The sequence below is a fragment of the Suncus etruscus genome, chromosome 12, assembly GCF_024139225.1.
Source record: "Suncus etruscus isolate mSunEtr1 chromosome 12, mSunEtr1.pri.cur, whole genome shotgun sequence".
Taxonomy (NCBI): Eukaryota; Metazoa; Chordata; class Mammalia; order Eulipotyphla; family Soricidae; genus Suncus; species Suncus etruscus.
This window is the reverse complement of record NC_064859.1, coordinates 41613807-41636574: the sequence shown is the minus strand read 5'-3', so window position 1 is coordinate 41636574 and position 22768 is coordinate 41613807. Positions and strand designations below refer to the sequence as shown.

The 22768-nt window shown below is 45.0% G+C and overlaps 1 protein-coding gene and 3 non-coding genes across 4 annotated transcripts in view; 2 read left to right on the top strand and 2 right to left on the bottom strand.

Annotated features, from left to right (window-relative positions):
• NCAPH (non-SMC condensin I complex subunit H) overlaps window positions 1-22768 on the top strand; it is a 101128-nt gene that overhangs the window by 67371 nt on the left and 10989 nt on the right. The window lies entirely within an intron of this gene.
• LOC126024864 (small nucleolar RNA SNORA51) lies at window positions 2113-2246 on the bottom strand. The gene has a single exon (XR_007500962.1). It is a non-coding gene; the product is annotated as a small nucleolar RNA SNORA51 (small nucleolar RNA).
• On the top strand, window positions 20690-20795 carry LOC126025279 (U6 spliceosomal RNA). The gene has a single exon (XR_007501309.1). It is a non-coding gene; the product is annotated as a U6 spliceosomal RNA (small nuclear RNA).
• Window positions 21412-21518, bottom strand: LOC126025202 (U6 spliceosomal RNA). Its single transcript, XR_007501243.1, has one exon. It is a non-coding gene; the product is annotated as a U6 spliceosomal RNA (small nuclear RNA).

Here is a 22768-nt window from a genome sequence, read left to right as displayed (position 1 = left end):
CTGAAGTTCACTTTAGGGTATCAGTCCTAAATTCACTCCAAAAAGCCTAACTGATAGAATGGAAGGAACATGTGAAGGCCAGAAATTGACTGAAAATGCCCAAATTCCTTGAGTCAAAAAGTCAGGAATAAACTCAACTAAATTTTTCTCCAGTAGATGGAGTGATAGAGTGTTAGGGAGGTTGTGAGGACCTGCTTTAAATTCTGTGCACAACGAAGTGTCCCAAAGTCTCACCTAGTGAGATCTCTGAGCACAATTCAGTGTGGGCACCAAACAAGATTGCTCTGAGGTGAAGGGGTAATGCTTTGGGCACATTGAAGTCCAAAGATGGGCCTTAGCAACAAGTAAGGTAGCCAGGTTCCCTAACATCCCAACTGGACATGGTAACACATGAGAAAAAAGAAAAGATGGAACTCTATGACCTTATGGTCTTGGGAAATTGGTTCAAGGACAGACTCTAGTCTATAAGGGGTCAGTCCTAATTCCTCCCTGTCTGAGTTCAAGGAGGAGACCTTCTGAAAATTACCTAAGGTGTTGGAGCTCTTGAGTCCATGGAAGCCTGGGTTAAGTGAGGTGAGGAGGGGATGGGTCCAGTAGAGGGGATCATTGAGGGTCACCAGCCTAGTTTCCCAGGAGTACTGGGTGAGGGCAGAGGCAGTTGGGGAAGGACCAGTGAAATACTCAGGCAGGAGCCATAAATTGTTAAAGAGCTCAATCTGGGGGCACTGGCCACAGACACAAATGATTCTTGGAGCAAGGTTGGAGGAGAAACAAGATATTGTACTATCTCTATCCTTATCCTTTTGGGAGACAGCATGCCTTATTTTGTAAGCCTGATTGGTAGAAAGGAAAATAATTAAACCCATAAATATTCAAGTCATAAAAAAGTTGGCCAAGGAAACTACCACAGTGTCTTAAAGGAAAAAGAGAAGAGAAGAGGGGCTGGAGAGATAGCAAGGAGGTAAGGCATTTGCCTTTCATGCAGAAGATCATCAGTTGGAATCCCAGTGTCCCATATAGTTTTTCGTACCTTCGAGGAGCAATTTCTGAGCATGAAGCCAGGAGTAATCCCTGAGCACTGCCGGGTGTGACCCAAAAACCACAAAAAAAAAAAAAAAAAAAAAAAGAAGAAGAAGAGAAGAGGAGAGGAGAGGAGAGGAGAGGAGAGGAGAGAGAGAGAAGAGAGGAGAGGAGAGGAGAGGAGGAGACAGACAGAAAGAGAGAGAAAGGAGAAGGGAAAACAATGCCTGCACAGACGTAGGCAAAGGGAGGGCAGAGGACGGGCAGGACCGAGAGTGAGAGGGTAATTGGAGACATCGGTGGCAGGAAATGTGCATGATGAAGGGTGTTTTACGTTTTATGATGGAAACACAATTATGAACACCTTTATAACTATGTTTTATTTATATATTTATACTGATATTTATAATACCATATATATTTATAAAAACATTATATATTGGGGTTGGCGAGGTGGCGCTATAGGTATTGCCTTGCAAGCGCTAGCCAAGGAAGGACTGCAGTTTGACACCCCCCCACCCTGGTGTCCCATATGATCCCCCCAAGCCAGGGGCAATTTTTTTTTGTTTTTTGGGGGGTTTTTTGTTTGTTTGTTTTTGTTTTTGTTTTTGGATCACACCCGGCGGTGCTCAGGGGTTACTCCTGGCTGTCTGCTCAGAAATAACTCCTGGCAGGCACGGGAACCATATGAGACACAGGGATTGGAACCAACCACCTTAGGTCCTGAATCAGCTGCTTGCAAGGCAAACACCACTGTGTTATCTCTCCGGGACCCAGGGGCAATTTCTGAGTGCTTAGCCAGGAGTAACCCCTGATTATCAAATGGGTGTGGCCCCAAAATCCAAAAAAAAACAAAAGAAACATTATATATTTATTTTTTTAATGGCCAAGTGGCTGGAGCAATAGGTAGGTAGGGCCCTTGTTTTCCATGCAGCTGCCCTAGATTTAAACGTTGGCATTCATATAGTCTCCTTAGCTCACTAGGAGTGATTCCTGAGTGCAGAACCAGGAGTAACCCCTGAACACAGCAGGGTGTGGCTCCAAAACCAAGAAAAAAAAGTTATCAGAAAAATGGTTCTTCTCAGTTTTTTTTTTTTTGTCCCCAATTCACAATACAGACCAGGCAAAGGGCCTGTGTTAAGGTGTATATGGGGTGCATTTACTGTACCTCCTCTTTCTATACAGTCAGTGTAAAGAACACAGCCTGTGATTAGTCTGATGAAAAAAGTGACAGCAAAAGCTAAGAAAAGTTTTAGAAATGTCAGAAATTGTGCTATGTGTTTAATAAGCATTTTCTGCACTGGAGAGGGGTGTTTGTACTTATACAAACCTATGGGTAGCCTACTATAACCTGTTAAGTTAACCTACTATAAAGGTGAGAGCCTACTATACCTATGAGAAAGAAGGAGATCAAAGGTAGTTAGGTAAGTAGGTAGGTAGTAAGGCAGGTGATCGGTAGGTAGGTAGGTGATTGATAGGTAAGTAAGCAGTAGATTGGTAGCTAATGGAAGGAAGGAAGGAAGGAAGGAAGGAAGGAAGGAAGGAAGGAAGGAAGGAAGGAAGGAAGGAAGGAAGGAAGGAAGGAAGGAAGGAAGGAAGGAAGGAAGGAAGGAAGGAAGGAAGGAAGGAAGGAAGGAAGGAGGGAAGGAGGGAAGGAGGGAGGGAGGGAGGGAGGGAGGGAGGGAGGGAGGGAGGAAGGAAGGAAGGAAGGAAGGAAGGAAGGAAGGAAGGAAGGAAGGAAGGAAGGAAGGAAGGAAGGAAGGAAGGAAGGGAGGGAGGAAGGGAGGGAGGAAGGAAGGAGGAAGGAAGGAAGGAAGGAAGGAAGGAAGGAAGGAAGGAAGGAAGGAAGGAAGGAAGGAAGGAAGGAAGGACGGAAGGAAGGAAGGACGGAAGGAAGGAGAGAGAAAGAAAGAAAGAAAGAAAGAAAGAAAGAAAGAAAGAAAGAAAGAAAGAAAGAAAGAAAGAAAGAAAGAAAGAAAGAAAGAAAGAAAGAAAGAAAGAAAGAAAGAAAGAAAGAAAGAAAGAAAGAAAGAAAGAAAGAAAGAAAGAAGGAAGGAAGGAAGGAAGGAAGGAAGGAAGGAAGGAAGGAAGGAAGGAAGAAAGAAAGAAGAAAGAAAGAAAGAAAGAAAGAAAGAAAGAAAGAAAGAAAGAAAGAAAGAAAGAAAGAAAGAAAGAAAGAAAGAAAGAAAGAAAGAAAGAAAGAAAGAAAGAAAGAAAGAAAGAAAGAAAGAAAGAAAGAAAGAAAGAAAGAAAGAAAGAAAGAAAGAAAGAAAGAAAGAAAGAAAGAAAGAAAGAAAGAAAGAAAGAAAGAAAGAAAGAAAGAAAGAAAGAAAGAAAGAAAGAAAAAGAAAAAGAAACAAAGAAGAAACAAAGAACAGTAGGGGGGTTCAAGTAGAAGATAAAAAAAAGAATGTAGGAGCTGGAGAGATAGTACAGTGGTGTTAGCTTTGCAAGCAGCCATCCCAGGACCAAAGGTGGTTTGTTCAAATCCTGGCATCCCATATGGTCCCCTGTGCCTGCCAGGAGCTATTCCTGAGCAGATAGCCAGGAGTAACTCCTGAGCACCGCCGGGTGTGGCCCAAAAACCAAAAACAAAAACAAAAAAAAGTAAAGAAACCCATAAAATACTGATATAAAAAAAAAGAAAAATGCTGATTTAATAGTTATTTTAAAGCAAAAAATTTAAATTAAAATGGTGTGTTTTTTTGTTTGTGTGCTTGTTTTTGTTGTTTTTTTGTTTGTGTTGTTTTGTTTTTTTGTTTGTTTTTTGTGGTGCTTATCGATAAAGCTGGAGTCCTCAATGGATACTTAACACTTCTTTTGATACTGGTGGAGTGTTTCACCTTCTCTTTCTTTTCACCTCCCAAGTCCATGATGAGAGCCACTAGAAGGATTCCACCCATTTTCGGGGTATTAGACTCTTACCCCAATTTATTACTTTTTTCTTTTTCAGGCAAAACCACGTAACTCGAAATAGCTGGTCTTGCCTCCAGTTAGAGGGGGAAATAAGGGAGGCCTCAAAACCAAACAGGTGCAAGACTACTAAGTAATAGGTTAGATACAGAGGGGACCACATATTCTAGCCACCCTGGGGGTGAGGGAAGAAGAAATGGGAGGGAAGACAAAAACGGACGGGTAGGGAGAACAATTTGGTGATGGATGAGAATCCCTCCTGATTTTATGTGAATATGTACCTAAAATATTATTGACACCAATATGTAAGCCACTATGATCAAAATAAAATTATATTATAATAAAAAAAATTTAAATTAAAAAAATCCCAATGACAAATAGCCCCAGCTCAAGAAGGACCTGCATGAAGCCCAGTCCCACTCACCTCTGAAAGCAAGGGCCAGTGATTGCTCAGCCCCTCTCAGGAGGTGAGGGGCTGCTAAGGCATATCTGATTTCTGGAAAATTGTCTGCAGTTTATGAGTCCTTCCCATAGCCTCAATGTTGACTATCAGAGTTTTGTTTCATGTACTGCATGAACTCATGTACTCAGCCATGCAAATCATGGGACCTACCCCTGAACTATCTCCTCAGCCCACAGTCAGATTTGTTTTAAAAAGCAAAACTAGGGCCTGAGAAATTATACAGAGGGAAAGCACCATCTGGTCCCCTACGATCTCTGAGCACAGAGACTTGCCCCAAATACATATATATATATATATATGTATATATATATATGTATATATGTATATATATATGTATATATATTTGTGTGTGTGTATACATAAAAGAAAACTATTGAAAGTGGGGCTGGAATGATAGCACAGCATTTGCCTTGCACCCAGCCAACCAATGTTTGATCCCCGGCATCCCATATAGTCCCCCAAGTCAGCCAGGAGTAATTTCTGCACACAGAGCTAGGAGTAACCTGGCTGGGTGTGGCCCCTCAACAAAAACAAACAAACAAAAAACAATAAAATTAAGTCAGGTTTCCTGGGTTATCTGTGCCCACCAGATCTTCAGCCAGCCTCTGCCCTTAAGTTAGCAAGTGATACCATTTCTCTCTCTTTGAGGGACTTCTTCACCCTTCAGATCTTTAGCCCTTGGATAGCCCCAAGAAAACAGTTATCTTTCTTTTTTTTTTTTTTTATCTTTTTTTTAACTTTTGTTTTTATCTTTCTTTTTTTTCTTTGGTTTTTGGGCCACACCCGGTAATGCACAGGGGTTACTCCTGGCTATGTGCTCAGAAGTTGCTCCTGGCTTGGGGGACCATATGGGATGCCGGGGGATCGAACCGCGGTCCGTCCAAGGCTAGCCCAGGCAAGGCAGGCACCTTACCTTTAGCGCCACAGCCCGGACCCTATCTTTCTTTTTTTAAGAGTGAGGTTTTCCAGATCTTTTCCCGAGGACCGTCCTCCCTCCTGAAGACTTTTTGGGTGGGCAGTCAGGTTGTATGTTTGCCTGTGGGTGTATCTATGTATATATTTGTTTGCCTGTGGGTGTATCTATGTATGTATTTGTGTGCTAGTTAATATATGCTTGTGTGAGCACCTGTGCATCTGTGTTCTTGTGTACATATTTGTGCTTATTTATGCATTTGCATGTGTGTTCATATGTGTGTTTTTGCTTGCATTGTGTATACATGCTTGTCTTTGCTCATCATTTGTGTTCATGTGTGCTTGTGCATGCATTGTGTATTATGTGTGCATGTGTCCATAGTGTAGGCATTTGTGTCCACCTCAGCTACCCTGCATGCCCTTGACCTTGGCTTCTGTCTTTGTGCTGTGGAGGGCAGCTAAACTGGGCCCTCACTTTCTCCAGGACTCTTCTGTTCGGTCCTGCCTGGGAACTCAAGGGCTTTTATAGGCAAATTTTGTGTCATGGCAGCAGGCAGTAGGCAGAGCCTAAAGGCTGCAAGAGCCCATCAGCATCTCCTCCCACATCGGTCCTGAGGTCAAAAGGCATGTGAGCCAGTGTCAGTACTGCAAGAGTGGTTGTCCCATAAACTGACAGGCAACCTGGAGCCAAATCAACTTCTGGAAAGGTCAGAGTCCCCACAGACATCAGGCTAGGGAGTTTCCTACCTCACTTCCACCCCCAGCTGCCCTGTCCTGGACCAGCAGAAGAAGACCTGCATTAGAGATGTGTAGTGTGTCTCCAGACCCACCCACCCCCAGTTCTTCGGTGTCCCTTGTGTACTGGACAAGCTCAGGGGGCTTCAGGGACCCCCACGGCCCTTCCTAAATTGTGTTCTCACTCTTCTCTTCTGGATGGTGAAGTCAGCTCTTGAGGGGATTAAAAGCCTCAGAGAGCCTCTGGCTCCAAGAGAATCTGAGGAGAATCTGCAAGGGGCTACATGGGGAAGAGAGGGTCTCAATGACATCAGGAGGGTGGGGACAGGGCAGGAACTGCGGACCAGAAATTTCCTATCTTCTGGGCTCCAGTGACCCTGCACTGCCCTAAATTACCGCCATCCCCTGGAGCCCTTTACTGGTGGGAGAAGGGGAGAGGAACTCTGGGGCGCGAGGGGCTTTCCTCGAAGCCAAAGAAGCGAGTGACACTCTGGCCATCTAGTTCCTGCCGAGCAGTAATTTGCGCCCCAGAGAAATATTAGAGGTTTTTGCTAACCAAATTATTTTTTCGATTTGAAGCAGCTCTCCCTTTGAGTCAGAGCCCCTCGGCTGGGCCAAGAAAGCGCTTTCCGAAACCTGCGCCCGCTGTTCCGCCTTTCTGCTCTACCGAAGCAGAAATTGGGGGTCTGAGGGAGGAGGGGAGCTGCGCCCCGGGAGCCGGGAGACGCTGCATCAACCCGCAAGGCCCTGGAGTCGCGCTCCAAGCGCTCCAGCCCCGAGACGGTCCGGACCGCGCAGCCTGAGCGCCCCGGGCCACTTTCCGCCAGGGCACCTCGGACTTTTGCTGGAGCTCAATCCCCAAAACGCGTGCTTCAGACACCGAATAGAGTGAAAGACAATGCCTGGAGAGAATGCTCGTTCCAAACGCATCTCGAAATCGCTCTTCTGGGAACCGTTATTCTTGCGGGACTTGCTTGCACCGGTGGAACCGCTCACAGTTGTTTTTCTTTCAAATGAGGGCGCGGAGATTGTGACTTTTGCCTGGGGTCTTATAGGACCCTCCACCAGCGCGCGCACACACACACACACACACACACACACACACACACACACACACACACACACACACACACACATTTCAAAACCCTGGGGTCACAGAAAAAACTTTGTAGTTTTTCCGCAGCAGTCGCTAGCGGTTCTGCTTATTGTTCCTGCCACTGATTCACCAGGGGAAGAGGGGATTTCTGAGTTGTTTCAAAACTTAACCAGAATATTAGGGTTTTCGTGCAGTTTTCTTAGGTGTATAAAAAAAATCCCTAAAGACAAAAAAATGACATAGAAGAGGAGAAAGAAAAGAGGAGAAAGTGGGACAGACAAGGACCTTCCAGGACTCAGGACCAAGTACCTAAATGGGGAAGGAAAACCTGATACCCCAGATTCCGAACCTCCACCTCAAGCCTGTCTGCTTTATCCTGGCCCTAGAATGAGAAATGGAGAACTTCGTATTCTCTTTCTCCTCCTCCTTCTCATTCTCCTCCTTCTTCTCCTCCTTCTCCTTCTCTTTCTCCTTCTTCCTCTTCCTCTCCTGCTCCTCCTATTTCTGCTCCTTCTGCTACTGCTGCTTCTGCTTTCTTCTTCTTCTTCTTCTTCTTCTTCTTCTTCTTCTTCTTCTTCTTCTCCTCCTCCTCCTCCTCCTCCTCTCTCACCTCCTCCTCTCTCACCTCCTCCTTTTACATCTCCTTCTTCTTCTTCTTCTTCTTCTTCTTCTTCTTCTTCTTCTTCTTCTTCTTCTTCTTCTTCTTCTTCTTCTTCTTCTCCTCCTCCTCCTCCTCCTCCTCCTCTCTCACCTCCTCCTCTCTCACCTCCTCCTTTTACATCTCCTTCTTCTTCTTCTTCTTCTTCTTCTTCTTCTTCTTCTTCTTCTTCTTCTTCTTCTTTCCTTCTTTATCTTTTTTGTTTGTTTGTTTTTGTCTTGGGGCCACACCTGACAGTACTCACAGGTTATTCCTGACTCTGCACTCAAGAATTACTCTTAGAATTACTCCTGGCAGTGCTCAGAAGACAATATAGTATATCAGAAACTGAACCAGGGTTCAGTTGCAGGGCAAACACCCTTCCTTCCAGTTCCATTGCTGCTACTGCAGCCACTGCAATAATTCGGGTCCACAAATACCTGGCTGTGGTTCTGTGCTTCTTTCATATGCATCGCATCCATCCTGGGTTATGAGACCACATGCTCACCAGTTTTCTGCTCCTTCAGTTGTGATGCTTTAACACTGCTCACTGAGCATCTTACTTTCCTGGCCTTGGAGCTGGAAATTTTCTATTTTTCACTCAGAATTTACTCTAGGCTCTGCACTCAAGGATCACTTGCAAGGGGTCAAACAGGGTCAACTGCCTGTGAGGATAGTACCTACTGTACTATTTTTCCAGCCCTTGCATTTGCTTTTCTTTTTCATTTGTTTTTGTTTTTTGGGGCCACACCTAGCAGCATTCAGCACTCAGGGGTTACTTCTGACTCTGTGTTCAGAAATCACTTCTTACTGGCGTGGGGTACCCTATGAAATGCTAGGGATTAAACCTGGGTTGGCTGCATGAAAGGCAAATGCCCTACCTGCTGTGCTATCACTCTGGTCCAACATTTGCTTTTCTTAAAGATATGTGCCACTCTACTCAACCACAATTAGGGGAATAAAGGGTAGGTGAGAGTGGGGTGTGGGGCTAGAACTTCCCTCTTGCATAGAGAAAGCTTGGAGTAAAAAGGCTGGAGTTCAGGGGCTTGGGATAAAGGGAATCTGATGTCAAAAAAGGAATGAGACACCCTGCCTGAGTAGATTTCTGGGCTCCAGATCTTATTTACTGATTCTACCTGAGACCCAGCAGGGATAGCCATTGAAGGGTTCCAACCAAACTGTGAGCCAGAGTAATGAAAAGGACATCAGGCTGTAGTTAATCATCCCAGGGATCTCAGAGCAGGACCCATGTAAGTAAGATCTCAAGACCAAAACATATCCAGTCCCAGGCCAGAGAGATAGTTCCAAGGGTATGGTGCTTGCCTTGCACTCAGACAACCCGGATTCAATCCCTGATACCACATATGATCTTCTGAATCCCACCAGGAGTGATTCCTAAGAGCAGAGCCAAGAGTGAGTCCTGAGCACTATCATGTGTGGCCCTAAAACAGAAATAAAAAAGCATATGTAGAAAAAAAAAGTGCATCTAAAAAAGAAAAAGTGCACTGAAAAAAAAAGAGTGCACTGAAGCAAAAGTACAGTAGGTGAGATGTTTGTCTTGCACATGGTTACCCATGTTTGATTCCCAGCATCACTTATCATTACTTTGTCCTCTTCTGCCCTACTCTCCTCACATATATGCCTTGTTCTCCCCTACTTAGATCTTCACCTAGCACCTACTGTATACCCTACAGAGATACCCCTCCACTTCTAGCTCTTCTTTACATTCATTCATTACTAACTCCAGGATTCTCTAGAGCTGCTGTGGAATCTTGTAAAAGTCCCTTTCCTCTCTGAATATAAGTGGCCTGCAGAAAGTCTTTCTTGGGTGCTGGAGAGATAGCACAACAGTAAGGTGTTTGCCTTGCATGCAACCGACCTGGGTTAGATTCCCGGTATTCCATATTGCCAGGAGCAATTTCTGAGTGCAGAGCCAAGAGTAACCCCTGAGTGCCACTGGGTATGCCCCCGCCCCCCAAAAAAAAGTCTTTCTGGGCAGGATGGACTGTGCCTGCCAGAGCACAGGAGCATTGTAGGTCCCATGCAATGAGGATCCCAGGAGTACTAAAAGCACAAATGTTAGAGTGGAGGTGCCTGTTCAGAGCTCTGCGCAAGAGCAGAGGAGATGTGTATGGCTTCTTGAAGAAGCAAAAGGGGTAGTTGTGGAAGTCACCAGGTCTGGGAAGGCATCCAGAAACAGGAATATGGGGAATGCAACAAAACATGGCAGCCAAGGGGACTCTCCTGCCAGATTTGGGGTGTGTGTGTGTGTGTGTGTGTGTGTGTGTGTGTGTGTGTGTGTGTGTTGTTAATTGTTTGTATGATCTTCAGGTCACACCTGGCAGTGCTGAGAGACTGCTCTGAGCTCTGTGCTGGAGAGTGGGGGCACATTGCCATTTTTAAAAATAAATTATTTAATTGAATCACCAGATACAATTCTAAAGTTGTTCATGACTGACTTTCTTTTCGTTTTGTTTTGTTTTGTTTTTGGATCACACCCGGCGATGCTCAGGGGTTACTCCTGGCTGTCTGCTCAGAAATAGCTCCTGGCAGACATGGGGGACCATATGGGACACTGGGATTCCAACCAACCACCTTTGGTCCTGGATCGGCTGCTTGCAAGGCAAACGCCGCTGTGCTATCTCTCCGGGCCCTCATGACTGACTTTCAATACAGTGCACATTTACCTCCACCAATGTCCCAGTTCCCCTCCACCCCCACCCTATCCTGCCTCTCCCTGCTGCCTGCCTCTAGCAGACATTTACCCATTGCTTCTTGTAGTGCTCAGGGAATCATGTAGAGATGGGATATAGGCCCCCTGCATGCAAAGCCTGCACTCAGCCCCTTGAGCACTCCCCAGCAACCCCTGCAAATCTACAGGGAGGGGTTAAAACTAAGCTATTACATGGCCCAGAGATGTTCAGCCCCCACTCCCCCAGTCTCAGAAACACACAGACCTGTTCCCTTCAAGGTTGTTTTTCACAAACCACCACTGTCCAACTGACAGACCATTTGAGGCAATCTGGGTTACTGCTCACAGGAGTTTTGAAAGGGAGGTACTGCTTACCCAGACACAAGCTCCAGAGCTTGCAAGATCCTAACTGCATGGGTTGAAAGGAAAGGCAACCTTCTGGGAAGTGGGAGACTTCCTGAGGACCCCTGATCCCATGGCCAAAGTGAAAATGAGGGCCCAAGAGCAGATACTGCTCCAGAACTCAAGACACTCCTGAGTACTCGGTGCTGTGAACCACAGACTGGGCAAACCCTTCGCTTTATCTGCCAAAGGTCCAGATTAGACCTAGGTGAGACAGAATCATCTGTCTTCATGCAGTGCTGGGCAGCAGTGGTTGTTGGCCCTGAGGAATGGCTGGGAGCTGGGCTAGGGGCAGCTTCATGCTCCCCAACTCCTCTCATTCTTGCTCACAGGTGTCTACTTAAAAAGGATGCCTTATACTATACTACAGAAGTCAGTTTCTCCAGACCAAGAAGACATTCCCAATAAAAAAAAAAAAAAATTGGATTTGGGATCGAAGTAAATAGTACAGCAGTAGCGCGTTTGCCTTGCACGTTGCAGATCTGGGACGGACCCACGTTCAATCCCCAGCATCCCATATGGTTCCCTGAGCCTGCCAGAAGTGAGTTCTGAGCACAGAGCCAGAAGCAACCCCTGAACGGTGCCGGATGTGGCCAAAATAAACAAAAAATAACAACAGAAAAATTCTTGATTACCTTGTTTGAAGAATTTTAATGTTTTTCATTTATCATTGTAAAGCCAAGGACAATTTTATAACGTTTTTAATACGTAGTTGTTACATGAGTAGCAATTCTTTTATTTTTATTTTGGCAATTCGAATAAAAATTGGGTGGGGGGGTCACATCCGGTGGCTCTCAGGGGTTTCTCCTGGCTCTACACTAGAAATCGCTCCTGGCAGGCTGATGGTGGGGAGGCATAATGGAATACCAGAATCGAACCAGGGTCCGTCCTGGATTGGCCGCGTGCAAGGCAAACGCCCTATCGCTGTGCTATCGCTCCAGTCCCCTCGAATAAATTATTATAAAAGAAATGAATCCTAGGGTTTTCCCTTCAAGTCAAGCGTCTTGTTCAAATAAGCCTGTTTAAAATGGAAAACAAGGGCCAGAGAGATAGCACAGCGGCAGGGCGTTTGCCTTGCGCGCAGCCTATCCAGGACTGATGGTGGTTCAAGTCCTGACATCCCATATTGGTCCCTGAGCCTGCCAGGAGCAATATCTGAGAGTAGAGCCAGGATTAATCCCTGAGCACCACCGGGTGTGACCCCAAAACAAAACAAAAATGGAAAACAAAAATAAAACTGTCCAGGTGGTAACCACCTACCCTGGGCCCAAATCTTCTTGACTACTAGAGGGGTAAGGGCTACAGACAGACTCCTTTCCTGCAGATTCGTGCCTTTCCTGCACGTTAGAGGCAATCAGTGAAGGCATTTCTCTAAACACTGTTTCCAGAAAGCGCCAGCCTCGAGGAGGCTTGGGCACCAACCGCGCTGCCCAGCTGGAGAAGGAACTTCCCAGCCCAGGAAAGTGGGGTACAGGGACATAGAGGCCAAAGGCAACTCTGATCTCCCCGTCCTTCACACCGCCTCTCTATGCCCTGCACCCGAAGCAGATTCTCCCGGATGGAGACAGCCCGAAACGTCCCCTGAAAATCCCAGCCAACAGGTAAACTGAGGCCCGGAGGCCCATCCCCCTTCCCCACTCCCCAAGGCAAGCTGGTTGCCAGCCTCGTCCAGGGCTCCACTGCGGGGCGGGCGGGAGAGAGCGCTTCTCCCTCGCAGATGTAAGCTGATGCTTTTTCTTACAAGGAACAGTGTTTAGAGAAATGACTTAACTGGATTACTCATCGCCTGTAATGACTTGGCCCGACTCCGAGGCTATTCCTAGACGTGACGTTTGAGGCTTTGATTCTTTTTCTTGTACTTTTTTTTTTTTTTTTTTTTAGTACCAAGAAATTACAACCCAGCGGTCGTAGGAGGCCCAGCCCCCCTACACTTTCATATCATCCTGGGAAATGTAGTTCTCTCCACCCTCCCCAGCCTTTCTCTCTTCTAGGTGCCTTTGGAGGATGGGATGGGGTCTGACAAAAGAAGTCTGGGATGTGATTAGAAGGCACGACAGGATCCCCACTTGTGTTGGCTTGGGTAAGTCTTTGGGGGAAGGCACACCCGACTGTACTCAGGGGTTACTCCTGGCTCTGAGCACAGGCAGGTTCTGGGATGGGATCCCTAGGTTCGAATCTGGGTCAGCTGCATGCAAGGCAAGTCTCTTCATCTATGGGTACCTCAGTTTATTCATTTGTCAAATGGAAGATACACACACAGGACTGAAGGGATAATTGAGACCTTCCCGAGGAGTGCACGCCTGTAATGCTCTAGACTCTAGAGCCACCTGGTGTGTGAGGGAAAGAAGTTGGGATAAACTCAGCTTCTCTACAAGCAAACCCATGCTCAACCCCTTGAGCCACACTCCCCTGTCAACCAGGGATCTTATTTTCAGGAAAGCTCAACATTTAAAAGTTTTTGTTCAGGAGGCCAGAACAATAGCACATTTGCTTTGCATGCATCTACCCCAGGTTCAATCCTCAGCATCCCAGGTGTTCACCCAAGTTTTCCAGGAGAGCTTTCCTAGCACAGAGCCAGGAGTAATGTCTGAATGCCTCGAGGTGTGGATTACTCAGACACAGACGCACGAACACACACAAAGTTTTTGTTCAGGATGAGAAAGATAGCTCAATGAGCCAAGCACATGCTGCAACAGAGAGACTGGGGATACCAGTGAGCCTCTGGTGGCAGAGAAGAACAGAGCAAAGAACCAGGTTCCAAACCCCTCATTCCAATCCCACCAAAAGTTTTCCAGTGCACTTTCTTATCTGTTTTGGGTTTTTTTTTTTTTGTTGTTGTTGTTGTTGTTTTAGGGCCACACCCTGTGGCGCTCAGTGGTTACTCCAGGCTCCGAGCTCAGAAATCACTTCTGGCAGGCTTGGGGAACCATATGGGATGCCAGGGATCTAACCCGGATCAGTCCCAGGTTGGCTGTGTACAAGGCAAATGCCCTACCGCTGTGCTATCTATCACTCCAGTCCCTATCTATTTTGGGAACTGTTTTTGTGTGTGTGTGTTTTAAAGGGAGATTGGGTGCCACACCCTGTGGTGTTTAGGGACTATTGCTGGCCATACTGGGGAATCATGGGTGATGTTGGGAATTAAACTGTCTCAAAGACCAAACTTGATCTCTCCTTGTCTCCAGGACTCAGCAGGGATCTGCATAGGTGAACCTTTCCTAGCCCTGCTGTTTGTTTTGTTTTGTTTTGTTTTTGTTTTTGGGTCACTCTCAGCAGTGCTCAGGGGTTACTCCTGGTTCTACTCTCAGAAATCACTCCTGGCAGGCTCAGGAGACCATATGGGATGCCGGGATTTAAACCACCATTCTTCTGCATGCAAGTCAAATGCCCTACCTCCACACTATCTCTCCCGCCCCAGCCCTGTTGTTTGTGAGCATGTAAAATCGACTGGTCTCCCTCAATGTCCTCAGCTATAATATGAGGCAAATAAAGTGCTAAACACCAGGTCCTGGAGTGACATGAAATAAAACCATCTGTGTAAGATGCTTGGTGTATCTTTGCTGGTGTAAACTGTGGTCAAAGGCATCGTGAACTCCGCAGCACCCCTCTTGGCTATGGAGCTGTTTGAAGAATGGCAGGCTGATTCTCATGAACTGCCTGATGTCAGGACTTTGTCTGGGCAGATGGCCCTGTCACAAACCCAGTATCTAGCTCTGTGCTTATGCCTAGAAAGACCAACACCCACGTCAGATGTTGACAAGAGAAAGCATTACCCTGTCTTCCTTCTAGATGAGGGACTGGAGGTTTAGAGATCTCAGTCAAGTAACAGGCCCAAGGCCACACAACTGAGCTGTGTAGGGGTGAAACCCAACATAACATACAAAACACACACACACACACACACACACACACACACGCACACACACACACGCATGCATGCACATACACACAAATTAGAAAGTCTCTCTCCAAGTTCTCGGTCTCCATCCTGCTGTGTGCTTGCTGGGAGGGGCGGGAACTTCAGCCCATTAAGAAATTCATTTGTTCCAGATTCAACTGAAAAACTGGGGTAGACCCATGTCCATTGTGGACTAAGTCCCGGGAGTTCATTTTCACGTGTCTGTGGAGAAAGAGAGGCCCAGCCCTGCTGGCCTAAAGTTAGCCTTTTGGATCCCAGTCGCAGTACCACATCTACTACTCCCTCAACCTCAGCAGTTCCCCAAAGGCCAAAAGCTATTCTTGGCGTTTTCTAAAAGAGGCATTTGAAGCCATGAGCCAAGTTTTTCCATTTCTGAGCTAGGGTATCGTCTATTTCGGGCATTTGTTGTTTTCCATGACTTTAGGATGCCATAGTGAAGCCTGCCTTTCCTGGACAGCTAGCTTGGGGGACTGTGGCAAGGAGCAAGGCAGGGCCAACAGTTAAAAATAATTCCAGTTTTGTTTTTGAGAACAAAGCCTTGGTGGCCTTTTGCAACCGCTGAGCCTGAGAACAGAGCTTGCTAGGGCCCAAACCTAGCAAGACAGAAAATCATGTGTTGTTTCCTACAAGCACTGAATAGGTTTGTGGGTTCCTGAAGAAGCCACAACACTGACTTGCGGTGTGGACTCCAAAACTTTGTTTAAGCTCTCTGAAACTGGTGACCTCCTCCCTAAAATAAGACTAGGTAGACAGCCCTTGATTGGTCCTTCCCACTTTGAGAATTCCAAGATAAGAACTGTCCCCAGAGAGAAGCTTTGTTCCTAAAATTGGGCCAGCAATGGGTGCTTGAACTTGAAAGCAAGGGTTAGGAGAAGGCAGCTTTTAGCACAATCTCTGGGAACACTTTGTGAGTTTCTAAGTCCTGAGAGAGTTCTAAGGGCATCCAGAATGAGCACAGAGGATTCATATCATTGCAAAAGAAAAAAAAAAAAAAGAATTAAGTACCATCAAGAAGGGATTAAAAAAAAAGACATTGTAATGGAGTTTCAACAGAGCCAGAAGCCCAGCGGGTTTGAGACAGAAGCAAGTCTATGTTCTGCCTGAATTGCTCTCCAACTGTGCAGGGAAGGGGGGCAAGTGGCAGAATGGCACAGCTAGAATTGTATCATTTATTTTAAAACACCCACAAGGGCCAGAGAGATAGCTTAATGGACTGAGCACAGGCTTTGCATGAAGGAGAATTAAGTTTGATCCCAGTACTAAATATTTAGAAGCACCACATATATGTAGCCTCAAATTAGTATAAGAATAATAATGCACATATAATAATCATATATTTTCTTCTGTACCATGGGTACAACTTATGAAAATACACAGGAAACATGCTACAATAAATTATCCAATTTGATAATAGTTTTTATTTCTGGGACAGAAAGGAAAGTAAATTTTGTTTGTTTGTTTTTTGGGTTTTGGGTTTTTTGGCCACAGCTGGTGATGCTCAGGGGTTACTCCTGGCTATGTGCTCAGAAATCACTCCTGGTTTGGGGGGTTGATATAGAACACTGTGGGATCTTACTGAGGTCCTTCCTAGGTTAGTGCATGCAAGGCAGACACCCTCCCACTTGTGCCATCGCTTCGGCCCCAGGAAAGTGAATTTTGAATAATGTCAGAAAGGACTTAATTATTGGTAATGATTTTTACAGGAAGAAGGCTTTTGGTGGGCTTTTTGTTTGTTTGTTTTTTGAGACACATAGGGAGATACCAACACATTGAGGACCAAGATGACTGTGTTCAACTGCCCTGAGCTGACACCTGATGGTCAGAAAGAACAGAAAAAGCTGTGGGCTGGAGGATGGTGACCTCCTCCCTAAAATAAGACCAGGTGGACAGCTCAAGTGAGATATAGTAATGCATACCTTTTGCTTTCAGGGAGACAAATGGAGGTACAGTTTCTTGGCAAGATTTACTGGCCCTTGTACATTATTTCATTCTGTAAACAGTTGTCTCAGGAGGCAATTAAATTTAGATTTTAAATAAAATTAAATTTAGATCCTTCTCCTTGGCAAGTAGGTGTTGACTTGCTCAGACTTGCATAACTGCGTTGTCTGGAACTACACATGATGGCAAATTGACCAGCCTGTTGTAGAACGAGCTGCTGCTTTGTAAAGCAATGAGCTCCTGGTTCGAGGGTGTCCAATGCAGGCAGGTGGGATGGCTTAATCCACCACCTAAACCCAATATCCAGGCCCCCACCTCAGATGAGAGAGACTATTCTGTGTCAGTCTCTCTCCCTCTGACTAACTTTACTTAGCATGATACTTTCCAGGTCCTTCTATGTAGTAAAATATTACATGACTTTAGCTTTTCTTATGACTGAGTAATATTCCATTGTGCACATGTGCCAGTCTCCAGGTGAACACACCTGAAACAGAGGCACAGTGAGGATTAACAAAACAAGACAGGGGCCGGAGCAATAGCACAGCGGTAAGACATTAGCCTTCACACAGCCAACACAGGATGGACCCCGGTTCTATTCCCACCCAGCATTCCATATGGTCTCCCAAGCCTTCCAGGAGCAGTTTCTGACAAAGAGCCAGGAGTAACTCCTGAGTGCTACTGGGTGTGGCCCAAAACCAAATTTAAAAAAAAAAAAAAAAGGAAAGAAAGAAAAGGAAACAAGATAGACATAGGATAGAGAGAAAAGCATAGACTAAGGGCCCTGACTGTAAATTCCATACAGTATTTATTGTTTAGAACCAGTAAACACAGGAAGAAGTACAAACATTAACAGTTTCCTGTCTATACTAATTTAAATTAGCCAGGCCTTTACATGTCAAAGGGACCTGGAGTAGCTAATGCAAAAGTCTCTGGTTTGACTTCTTCTGGGAGAGGAAGCAGATAAAAAGGTAAATACAGAACCCCCACCAAGAGGGTACTCCTTGGGTGCTACTGCATTCTGCAATTAGTTACTGAGAGTCCCTAAATCACCTTTTTTTTTTTCCCTTTTCTTTCTTTCTTTCTTTTTTTTTTTTTTGGTTTTGGGCCTCACCCAGCGGTGCTCAGGGGTTACTCCTGGCTGTCTGCTCAGAAATAGCTCCTGGCAGGCACGGGGACCATATGGGACACCGGGATTCGAACCAACCACCTTTGGTCCTGGATCGGCTGCTTGCAAGGCAAACGCCACTGTGCTATCTCTCCGGGCCCTCTTTTTTTTTTTTTTTTTTTTTAACTTTATTGATTGATTGATTGGTTTTTGGGTCACAACCAGTGGCGCTCAGGAGTTACACCTGACTTTTCTCAGAAATTGCTCCTTGCAGAGGACCATATGGAATGCCAGGAATCAAATTGAGTCCCTCCCAGGTTGGCCACATGCAAAGCAAACACCTTACTGCTGTGCTATCTCTTAGGCCACATTCTAAATCACCTTTCAGCCCTTCTCCTCAAACTATCATCTTTCTAGATAAGTGGATTCATTTCTGGGATGTCTGTATATCCAACATAGTGTTTCTTTTTTTCTTTTTATATACTGTAGTTTCTTTATTCAGTCATCTATTCTTGTAGACTTGGGTTATTTCTCGATTTTGGCTAATGTAGATAGTGCTGCAAGGAACATAGGGTTGCAAATGTCTTTTCTCCATTTTGTTTTTGGGCTTCGCAGGTATATTCCAAGAACATATTGAGTCAATATACTGTGGAAACTCAGGGCCACAGAAATAGTGAATGGGTGAGGCACTCGCTTTGCACACAGCTGACCTGAGTCTGATCCCTGGCATCCCATATATCTGGTCTACTGAACCTGCCACAAGTGACTCCTGAATGCAGAACCACAAGTAGCCCGTGAGCACTGCCAGGTGTGACCCCAAAACAAAAACAAATGTAAACTCAATTCTTAAATATTTTAGGAATATTCGCATTGTTTTCCAGAAAGACTGGATCAGTGAATATACCCATAAGCAGTGAATGGGAGTCCCACCCCTTTCTTCCCAACATCCACACCAGCACTAGTTGCTCTTGTGCTTTTCAGTGTGTGTCAGTTTGTGTGGTGTGAGAGGGTACCTCACTGGGTTTTTTTTATTTGTTTTTTTTAAATTTTTTTATTTGTGTTTTTCTATGTGCCTTTTTGCCACTTAAATTTCTTTTTGAGGAAGTTTCTTCATTTCTTCTCCCCACTATTTGTTGTTGTTGTATTTGTTTTGGGGCCACACTCCTGGCTCTGTACTCAGAAATCACTTCTGGTGAGTGTAGGGAATCTTATAGGATGCCAGGAATTGAACCTAGTCAGTCACATGTAAGGCAAGCACCCTACCCCCTATATTACCACTTCAGTCCCTGGATGTTTTTTTTTTTGTTTTCTTATAAAGTTCTACCAGTGCTTTATATATCTTTGATATTAACCCCTTATCAGATGATTGGTGATCATTAATTTCTACCATTTTGTTGGTTGTCTTTGTATCCTGGTCATCATTTCCTTTGAAGTGCAGAAGTTTCTTAATGAAGTCCTGTTAATGGAATTTCATCTTTGAAGATGCCTTTAGCTTCAATGTCATGGAGAGTTCTGCCTATGTTTTCTTTTTATGTATTTTAATAATATCAAAATATTTGATCTTCATTTTTATTTGACTTTTGTACATGGCATAAGAAAGAGATCTAAGTTCTTTTTCTTTTTCTTTCTTTTTTTCTTATCTTTATATATATATATATAAATATATATAGCTGACCAGTTTTCCCAACATCACTTTCAGCCTGAAGTTCTACTTTCTTTTTTTTTTTTTTTTTGGTTTTTGGGCCACACCCGGCGGTGCTCAGGGGTTACTCCTGGCTGTCTGCTCAGCTCCTGGCAGGCACGGGGGGGGGGGGGGGGCATATGGGACACCGGGATTCGAACCAACCACCTTTGGTCCTGGATCGGTTGCTTGCAAGGCAAACGCCGCTGTGCTATCTCTCCGGGCCCCCCTCCTTTTTTTTAAATACATTTTTTATTTAAGTAACATGATCACAATTGGGTTACATCACAAACATAACACCCCCCTTCACCAGTGTAACATACCCCCCTCCCCCTTCCCATCCCCTGTCTGTATTCGAGACAGGCATTCTACTACAGTTATTTGTTTTTAAGTTCAGTAAATTTTTTTTTTCTTAAAGGATAAGGGTAAAAAATATATATAGTAAAGGTGTGATAGTGGCAATCGCCATTGTTTGCATAGGTCCAGAAAAATATAGGGAAAACGGAAAAAAGTTCTTGGCCTGATTACATAAAGGCCTCACCCCAGAAGTTTATTGGCATAAGACCGACTCTGGGTTCCAGGCATACCAGTCTGTCCAACCCGAGTCATTCTCCGTGGTCCCGGTGATGAAGTTCTACTTTCTACTCCATTTGTTTAGTGGTGATAGTGAGTACAAACAGGTTGGTGGGTGCCTGAGGAAAAGGGTTCCTAATTCTTTCATGTTTTCAGTCTGAGGCTTGCTTGAGAATTCCAGGCCTCAATTCCAGCTACTTGATGGACATGTGGGAGTCCCACTTCTTCATCACTTGTCACTTTAAATGTTCCTGTCCTTATCTTCTCTCCTGCTTAGGTCATGGCCTCTGCTTTTGTTACTAACACTGCCAAGAGAATGCTTGGCAATGGTAATGAGGTCAATTCTGGACCTCTGTATCTGGGTTTAGCTCAGTGCAACCACTTACCAGCTGATGAACCTGTCAGAATCTCCATTTTACCTACAAAGTAAAGCCAATGATAGTGTGAAATGTGGAGGTGGTGCATTAAAACTAATCAATAAAAAGAGTATCTACTCTTTAGGAGATGATGCAGATCAAGCTCAGAGCCTCATACATGCAAGACATATGCTCTGCCATTGAGGTCAAGGCCCAGCCTGGTGCTGAGCTTAAAAAGAAATCTGGTGTGCTCACTTCGAAAGCACATATACTAAAACTGGAATGATACAGAGAAAATTAACTAGCCCCTGTGCAAAGATGATATGCAAATTCATGAAACATTCTATAATTTAAAAAAAATGTAAAATAGTCATAAAATGACCATTTAGGGCCAGAGAGATAGCATGGAGGTAGGGTGTATGCCTTGTATGCAGAAGGATGGTAGTTCAAATCCTAATATCCCATATGGTCCCTTGAACCTGCCAGGAGTGATTTCTGAGCATAGAGCCAGTAGTAACCCCTGAGCACTGCCAGGTATGAGCCAAAAACAAACAAATAAAAATGACCATTTTAGCCACCTTAAAGGTATAATTTGGTAGCCTGAGTAGCCCAAGTACCACTGAATGTGACCTTAATAAAAAAATAATAATAAAAAAAGAGTTAGGACAGTTAGTGACATTGTAAGAATTACCACACTATTGTGCAACTATCACCACTCCATCTTTTGGACTTTTGGGTCTTGCAAAACTGAAAGTCCTTACTAAACATGTACCTTCTGTTCCCCCCTCCCCAAGCCCATGACAGCTGCTATTCTGCTTGCTTTCTTTATAAAACATACAGCTCCAAGGATCTCATGTACTGAAATCATAATGTATGTGTCCTTTTGTAGCTGCTTATTTCACTTAGCAAAATGTCTTTGGGATTTATCTTATTGGAGCAGGTGTCAGAACTTTGGTCCATTTTTTTTTTTCTAATATGGAACGCTTCACAAATTTGCATGTCATCCTTGCACAGGGACAGTGCTAATCTTCTTTGTATTGTTCCAATTTTAGATTATGTGCTGCCAAAGCGAGCACTTTGGTCCGTTTTTAATGCCAAATATCATTGCATCGTGTGGACATAGCACATTATGTCCGTCTGCCTACCATGACTACTTCTACCTTTCGGTTACTGTGAATTATTCGGAGATCTGGGGATCTCAATCAGGCTCAGTTTTCTTCTCTATGGTCTGCTCCATAGTGATTTACTCCTTCCTTAATTGCAGGAGTGATGTGTCTGGGTCTCCACAGGTCCTCACTCTGTACTAAGCTGCCTGCTTCCTTTCTTCCCTCAACAGAAGCCTCCTCTGGTCTTGAGCACTGGGCGTCATTTGTGGCAAGTGGACATTGAACACAACAGACAGGCTTCCTATTCCAGGCATTTCTGGGACAGAGAGAACTTTGACCAAGGATGTGCTAGTTTCAGCCAACAGCAACCACTTCTGCTTCTATGTCGGGTGGTGTGCATGAAAATAAATTTGGGAAGTATCTTAGTCACATCCAGTGATGGTCCAGGATTACTTCTGGCTCTGCACTCAGAAATTACTCCTGGTGGGTTGAGGAGCATATGGGATGCTGAGAATCGTACTGTATGCCACATGCGAGGCAAATGCTCTTTACTCACTGCACTATTGCTCGGACCCGTGCATGAAACTTTTCAAGTTAGTCAGAAATATTTGTGGGGCCAGAGCGATAGTACAGCATATAGGGCATTTGCTGTGCACACGGCCGGCCTGGAATTGATTGATCCTCGGCATCCTATCTGGTCCCGGAGCACCACAACACCATGGGAAGAGATCTCTGCGTGCAGAGACTCTGGAGTAACCCCTGAGTACTGCTGGGTGTGACCCAAAAGCCAAATAAGAGAATTTTCATTTGTTTGTTTGGTTTTTGGTTTATACCGGCAGCGGTACTTAGGGGTTACTCCTGGCTCTGTGCTCAGAAATCTCTCCTGGCAGGCACAAGGGGTGACCATATGGGATGCTGGATTCGAACCACCATTCGTCCTGGGTAGGCTGCATGCAAGGCAGACGCCCTTCCGCTGTGCTATCTCTCTGGGCCACCCAAATAAGAGAATTTTATTCACAGTTCTGAGCCCCCGGAGCCTTTGAGGGATATTTCCAAGTCTCTTAAGTTTGTGTCTTGGGGGTACAAAACCCCCAGTGACTCCTGGGCCTTGTAAGGTCTCAAGACTTTGTTGTGTGTGTGTGTGTGTGTGTGTGTGTGTGTGTGTGTGTGTGTTTTGTTCTTTATGGGGGGGGCAAGCTTTTATTTTTTAATTTTATTTG